This window comes from Notothenia rossii (genome assembly GCF_949606895.1).
Source record: "Notothenia rossii genome assembly, chromosome: 6".
Lineage (NCBI taxonomy): Eukaryota > Metazoa > Chordata > Actinopteri > Perciformes > Nototheniidae > Notothenia > Notothenia rossii.
The window spans coordinates 46371309-46379553 of NC_136909.1; positions in this window are offsets into that span (position 1 = coordinate 46371309).

The following is an 8245-nucleotide window of genomic DNA, read 5'->3' on the forward strand; positions in this document are numbered from 1 at the left end:
GGTGTCCATTTTTGTGTTGTGGTAGTGGCAGTTCACTCGTGTTGGATCATAGTGTTGCTATTAGTGAATGGCAGCAACTTTGCAGTTGGTCTACTTGTGGTGATCCTTTAGGTTTGTGGCTGTTGCACTCCACATTGTGTTGGACATGTCTGTTACGGTTTGTGTGTTGGTAAACGCAGTAACTTAAATTGGCTTCGTAGTTTGTTTGTCACCTCATGGTGGTAGCCATTTTGTTTCATTGATTTGGCTACTTGTGTGGTTGCTGCTCATTCTGTGTGGCAGCATCTTAGTTGGCCCTGTCTTAAGTGTTTGAATATATCTTGTTGTTCCACATTTGACCCAGGTTGACACCTTTTGTAAGCAGTCCTTAAACTGTTGTCTGATTCTAATGCATTCATATTGATATATTAAGTCTGGTGTGCTTGACAGTATTATCTGCCTTGCATACAGCCTTGATAAAAATCACTGAAATTCCACATTTTGTTTCAATGAATAGAATAGTATGATGTTAGTTTTCTATTTATTCATTGTTTTATGGGTGGAGGTGTTACGGTTCTTTGTATTCCCCGTTTCTTTTTCCCGTTGGTTCCTCTACCCAGGTGTGCTGCATTGCTGTAACAAGGTTCAAACGAGGTGCACCTGGAGAAGGAAGTGCTTAAAAGCTCCAGTGCAGCAGCAGAAGGGAGAAGCCTCTGGGGTGGGGACTGCTGTGTCTCTGCTTCTCATCCTAGGAGAAACATTTGATGTGTTGTCTATAATAAATCCTATGGATTCGATGATTTTAAAAGGTGTCTTTCGTGTTATATTTGGGTCAGTGGTGGAATTTTGTTAGCTCCATAGGGCCATTTTGGTGGGGCATAACACTGGTGCAGTGCGATCTCCACTTCAAACACCAGCCCGCAGCATTTCCCACCAATCAAGCCAAGGTAGCTTTTATTGTTTCTCATCCGACGGGGAGAGCGGAAGCCTGGGCAACAGCGCAGTGGTCCCGGTCCTCGCCTGTTTGTCAGTCATTAAGACTGTTCGTGGATACCATGAGCAAGATTTTTGATCTGACATCACCCGGGAGAGAGTCAGTGAGAGCCCTGGTGAGCGGCAGAGGAGAGTGGCGGATTACGCAATCGATTTCCGTACTTTGGCAGCGGAGAGTGGGTGGAACTCAGCGGCTGTCTTTGATGCTTTCCGGTATGGATTAGCGGATCCCATAAAGGATCAATTGGCTCCATTACAGCTGCCTGAAGATGTGGACTCACTCATCGCCATGGCTATCCGGGTTGATCAACGTCCAGCTGAAAGAGAGCGGGAAAAGGGAAGGAATACAGAATCCACTCCACCTTTCAGACAGGAATTACCAAGGGAATACTACGTTTGGCAGAGGAATTCCCAGTCTTCATCTTCAGAGCGACCAGCGCCCCCTATCGCCGTGGAGGAACAGATGGAGCTCGGTAGAGCCAGACTCACTCCGGAGGAACGTCAGCGCCGTCTACGGGAGCGGCGGTGCTTCTACTGCGGTCAGCAGGGTCATGTTTTGGCAGCCTGTTCGGCAAAAGATCAGGCTCATCAGCGGGAAGGAAGACGCTGGTGAGCCGAGTGACTTCCTTCGACTCTCCGGTCAGAAGATTAATGCGGGTACAAATCAAACTTGGTGATAATACTATGACTCAGGATGCATTAGTCGATTCTGGGGCTGATGAGAGCTTGTTAGACTGGGAGTTGGCTAAAAGTTTAAACTTAAAGGTGGTTTTTTTAGAGGCTCGTGCTTTAGACGGCCGCCTTTTATGTACTATTACTCATCGCACTGAGCCCATGGTTTTAGTCATAGATCATGAAAACCATGAGCAATTACGTTTTCATTTATTTAACTCTGCTCAACATCCTCTAATTTTGGGGTACCCTTGGCTTGTTAAACACAACCCTCACGTTGACTGGCAGACAGGAAGGGTTAAAGGGTGGGGGGATGAGTGCTCTCGTTCCTGTTTAACCAGAAAAACAGGGTTGAGTAATTTGCACAGATCAAGTAACTTTAAGCAGGGATCAGGCAATAACATTGACATTTTTTCTAAGCCTTCTGACTTTCCTGATTTGGCTAAAGTTCCGGCGTGTCATTTAGACATCGATGAGGTGTTTAATAAAACACGAGCTACTTCTTTGCCACCCCATAGACCGTACGATTGTCCCATAGACCTTCTGTCAGGCTCTACTATTCCCAAGGGACGGTTGTACTCACTTTCTGGGCCAGAAAGGGAGGCCATGAAGGAATATATCGATTCTTCACTTAAAGCTGGTTTGATTCGGACGTCTTCATCCCCAGCAGCGGAAGGTTTCTTTTTCGTGGGGAAAAAGGACGGGACATTGAGGCCCTGTATTGACTACAGTCCGCTAAATCAGATCACAGTTAAGAACAGATATCCCCTTCCACTCATCTCTACGGCATTCAAACTGTTACAGGGAGCCAAGATATTCACCAAGCTCGACTTAAGGAATGCTTATCACCTTGTGCACATTCGGGAGGGGGATGAGTGGAAAACCGGTTTAAATACGCCTACAGGACATTACGAATATTTGGTGATGCCTTTTGGACTTTGTAATGCACCTGCTGTTTTCCAAGCCCTTATTAATGATGTGTTAAGAGATTTCCTAAATGTTTTCTGTTTTGTGTATCTCGATGATGTTCTCATCTTTTCTCCAGATGAGAATACTCATGTTAACCATGTTCACCTTGTTCTGCAGAAACTCCTGGCTAACCATTTGTTTGTGAAATCCAAAAAATGTGAGTTTCATGTGAACACTGTGACATTTTTGGGCCATGTGATTTCCCCTAACAAGGTGGAAATGGACCCAGCTAAGGTCAGTGACGTGGCTAATTGGCCAACGCCAAACACTAGAAAGAAAGTTCAGCAATTCTTGGGGTTTGCTAACTTTTACAGACGTTTCATACACAATTTCAGTGCTATTGCTTCTCCTCTCCATGCCCTTACCTCTCCCCATGTTCAGTTTTTGTGGAATCCACAGGCAGATAAATCTTTCCTGGAACTGAAGAGGAGGTTCACCACAGCTCCCATCCTGACTGTACCTGATCGCCACCGACAGTTTGTGGTGGAAGTGGACGCCTCCAACGACGGCGTTGGAGCTATACTGTCTCAGAAATCAGCGAGGGACAACAAACTTCATCCGTGTGCATATCTCTCCCGTAAGCTATCTTCTGCTGAGAGGAATTACAACGTGGGAAATCGGGAACTGTTGGCGGTGAAGATGGCTTTGGAGGAGTGGCGGCACTGGTTGGAGGGAGCAGAGCAGGATTTCCTGGTCTGGACGGATCACAAAAACCTGCAACACATCAGGAAGGTCAAACGCCTGAACTCTAGACAGGCCAGATGGGCTTTGTTCTTTAATAGATTTAGGTTCACTCTGTCATATCGACCTGGTTCGCAGAATGGAAAGCCGGATGCACTCTCCAGAATGTATGATCCTGAGCCAGTCCCCAAGAGTCCAGACTCCATTCTGCGGCCAGACCGAGTGATAGGGAGTGTGACCTGGCCCATTGAAGCCAAGGTCAAACAGGCAAACAGCGGGAATCCTGTCCATAAAGGGTGTCCTCAGAATCGCCTGTTTGTTCCAGGGACACTTCTTTCTCAGGTGATTCATTGGGCCCATACATCTGTTCTTTCGTGCCATCCTGGAACCAAGAGGACCCTCTTTATGGTGAAACACAGATTCTGGTGGCCTGCTATGGGGAAGGATGTGGCAGAATATGTGGCAGCATGTCCTGTGTGTGCTAGGAACAAGACTTCTCGTCAAGCTGCGGCAGGTCTTCTCCAACCTCTGCCCATTCCCAACAGACCATGGTCGCACATTGCGTTGGACTTTGTGACAGGATTTCCACCTTCGGCAGGTTACACCACAGTACTCACAGTCATTGATCGTTTTTCCAAGATTGTACATCTCATCCCCATGTCCAAATTGCCTACTGCCAGAGAAACAGCACAGGCCATGTTGTCCCATGTTTTTCGTATCCATGGTTTCCCAAGTGATGTCGTTTCAGACCGAGGCCCACAATTCGTTTCACGTTTCTGGAGGGAGTTTTGTCGCCTGATCCAAGCCACTGTGTGCCTGACGTCCGGATACCATCCCCAGTCAAACGGCCAAGCGGAGAGGATGAATCAAGAAATGGAGACATGTTTGAGATGTCTGGTGTCCCAGAAACCTACCACCTGGAGCAAACATCTGATTTGGGTTGAGTATGCACACAATACATTACCCACATCAGCCCCCGGAATCTCTCCTTTCCAATGTGTCCATGGATATCAGCCTCCATTGTTCCCGGAGCTTGAGCAGGAAGTTATTGTACCATCAGCACATGCTTTGGTTTGCTGCTGTCGCCGGGTATGGAAGGGAGTTCACCAGATGTTGCAGAGAAGTGCGACCTTCATGAAAAGTTTGGCTGACCGAAAACGACGTCCATCTCCTAAATATGAGGTCGGTCAACGAGTGTGGTTGTCCAACAAGGATCTTCCTCTTCACGTCGCCTACAGGAAACTGGCTCCCCGGTTTGTTGGTCCATTTCCCATTTCAAAAGTTATTTACCCTGTTGCTGTTCGCCTATGTCTCCCAAAGTCCCTCAAGGTCCACCCCACGTTTCATGTCAGCAAGCTGAAACCAGTTGTAGAGAGCAGACTGGTTCCCCCCCCCCCCCCCCCCCCCACACCACCTGCACCCCCCCGGGTCATCGACGGAGGTATCATCTATACAGTGAAAAAAATACTGTCAGAAAGAAAGCGGGGTAGAGGGAGACAGTTCCTGGTTGACTAGTGTTAGAAATTAAAATCAATGTTTTAATGGGGAAATGTAGTTTAAACATGCCGTCAGTTTTAATGCAGTTTTACACTGAAAAACCAGAAATTCTTGTGCAACACCAGCTGTTAAGCTTTATTCTGAAACTCTTTCATCTCCGGTTGGCAGTTAGCATGTGGTAAATTTACAATTTCCAAAAGAGGTGAATTTAGTAGCGAAATGATATGGAGTGGTGCAAACTGAAGCCTACTGATTTAACACTACAACTATAGATGTCGAGATACTACCATGCTGAATATTAAATGAAGGTACAGTTTATTTGAATACATTATTATTTACAGACGAGAGTAGCATGTGACAACATCCGGAGTGACCGGAAACCAAACGAGCCGAGAAGTATTTTTTAGAGTATTGATTACAGCGTTTAGAATGTGTTACATGAAAAGTGATGAAAGAGAATATGAGGAGAAAAGGCGCGTTAAGCATATATTGAATGTGAAAAGAACCAATCCTCTGTTTAAATGCAACAACGGACATTGGAGACGAGGCGAGCCGGCTGGCGGGGAGGAGCCAGCAGAGGATATATAACAGCACCGGACGAGGGATCGGCCTCTTCTCTAACGAGGAGCGGATCACAGCTGTTTGTCTGACTGAACAATATCATGCTTGTGACCAACCCGCGCCTTTTTAAATTAAAGTACCCTATTGAACTTTCACAGAGACTCCATTTAGTCTCCTTTTAAAGCTTCTCTCCTGGACGGGAGAATAACGAACACAGTTTACACTGGGTAGGGTTTGGACCAGAGGAAAGATGCTGGATCCCGGGCAGCTTTATTGTCGACAAGTCCCTTATCACGGATTTTGACAGACTACGGTCTCAGGCTTCAGGAACATCTGGAGTCGTCCGTAAAAGGGGGGGGTACTGTAAGGTTTTAGCGATAGTATCCTGTTAGCTGTTGTGTTTTAGTGTTTTGTATATCTGTCATTTGATGTTAATTACTCTACTCTCTCTCTCCAGGTGTCGGCACTTCCTGTCCTAGAGTGCCTGCTAGAGTGATTGTTGTTCCCACCCCTGATTGTGTCCACCTGTGCCCCATTGCCTAATGTATATATTTAGTCCTTCTCTCCCTTTGTCTGGTGTCGGTTCGTCTTGTGATGTCGTTATCTCTATGCCTGTTTACCAGAGATTCATGTTACATTACCTAGTTGAACCTAGTGATTATATGGAGAATCCTAGTAGAGCCTAGGAGTCATTATTGATAGCTTTGGTTTTCTTAACAATAAAGAAGATTACAAAGCAACGGAATTGAGCATCTGAGTTCTTACGAGGCCATCGTATCAACAGCAGCTTTTTGCCATGTTAAAACTATTATTTTCTGCCTCGCTCATGAGAGTTCGGCTGGCGAAATTACAGCCTCGCCTACTGATTTTAATTTAACCATATATCGAGCCCGATTGTCGATTTCAAATGTGTGCTCTAAAATGATATTTATAAATGACTATTATCATTATTATAAGTAAGACAATAAATGGCAAAGATATGTAGAAAATAAACTTATTTAAGATACGTTCATAACAAACGTAACGTGGGAGAAAATATGTTTCTAGAAGATATGTAGAAAATAAACGTATTTGAGATGCGTTCATAAAAAACGTAACATGGGAGAAAATATGTTTCTAGCTAAACGTAATTGAGAATGCAGTTTAGTTCTGTGGGAACGTAATTTTTAGGAGACAGGGTTGCTCCAATGGACACGGTCCGGTCGTCCCACAATCTTCACCTGTATATCAGCTCTCCATGCCTCAACAGCTCTATGTCAAATCTGACATCTCAACATATGCCGTTTCCATGGAAACGCATCCCTCACCATAAAACACAATATTGCTATAACTCCTATGCAAATGTTCAAAAAGTGCTCAAAGTTCACATGTGTGCTAACAGTCCAGCATTGAAGACATCTAGGGGACCGTTTTGAGATTTCTTCCAATGTCTAGTTTAAATTACTGTTGACAATTGGATGTATTTACACATTGATTAATATCACAGTTCACGTTTATTTAACGTAGAAACGTTAGTGTTCGCAATGCTGGCATGCTAACTTTACCGTAAGTTAAAAGTTGACGCCAAAACAACGGTTGGAAAAATAGGTTTTATGACTGTAAACAGTATCATATAACATTTAGTGTTGTTACTTACTTTGAATATCTCTGATGCGCCTCACGATAGGGCGGTGGTGGCAAAGTCCATTGGGACTTGGCTTGGCAACTGGAAGGTCACCAGTTAAAGTCCCGGAAAGACCAAGTGCTACCGAGGTGTCCCTGATCAAGGCACCATTCCCTACACTGCTCCCCGGGCGCCGTACATAATGGTAACCCACTGATCCTAACACTAGGATGGGTCAAATGCAGAGACCGTCCGTCCGTGGCTCAGTCAGTAGGGGCTTGGACTTTGAGCCGTAGGGTCGCTGGTTCAAGTCCCCGAACAGACCTAAAATATGTAGTGTGGACTGATACTTGGAGAGATCCCAGTTCACCTCCTAGGCCCTGCCATGGTGCCCTTGAGCAAGGCCCCGGACACCCCCCCACTCCCATTGCTCCCCGGGCGCTGCCCACTGCTCCTAGTACTAGGATGGGTAAAACGCAGAGAACAAATGTCACTGTGTATGCTGTGTGACCATTAAAGAGGATTTCAAGGTCCACTGTCAATCAAAAGCGTGAGGGGGCAGCGCGCAGGGAACCTAAAGGTCGCGGGTTCATGACACGATCGGACCAAAACTAGGGACTGTGGACCGGGTGCTGGATAGGTGCCAGTTCACCACCTGGGCCTACTGTATGTCCTCTATTAATGTACTATATAAACCCCTTTGTGTAAAAAACACCAGAGTGGAAAAAGTAATTTCCCCGTTGAGGATTAAAGAAGTATGTCTTCTTCTTTTTATAAGAGGTGAATGATCTCCTGAAGAAACCCACACTAAACCCCTCTGAAGTGCAACAAAGACTTGTCTGTCTTCTTCCATTTATCTCCCAAACTGTGAAAGAAAGGCAAAATGAATGGGCTGTTCTGTATTTAATCAGTTCTCTCCTTGCCTTCTGTGATGGCAATTTGAACGTGTCTTCTTTTTAGGTTGCCAGTAACACACAGTTATCTATCTTATACAGTGGATTTGGAGATGTTTCACATAGAGATGTATGTCCAGTTTTTTTCCAATTCTGCCTGGTTTACTCCCTCTTCTATTGCTCTTCCTTTTTCTGTCCCCGAGCCACAAATACACAACGCTGCACATCCAAGGACCAGCTTAAAAAGAACTGCAAAATTGTTTATTGGAAAAGTGCCCCCTGACTGGAGGATAGGACTGTGTTTGCAGCGTGTGTTCAGCTGATCTGTGCACACTCACAGTGGGCCTGAGGAATGCCTGGAATGATAGTCACCTTCATTCTAATTACTTTCCTCCCA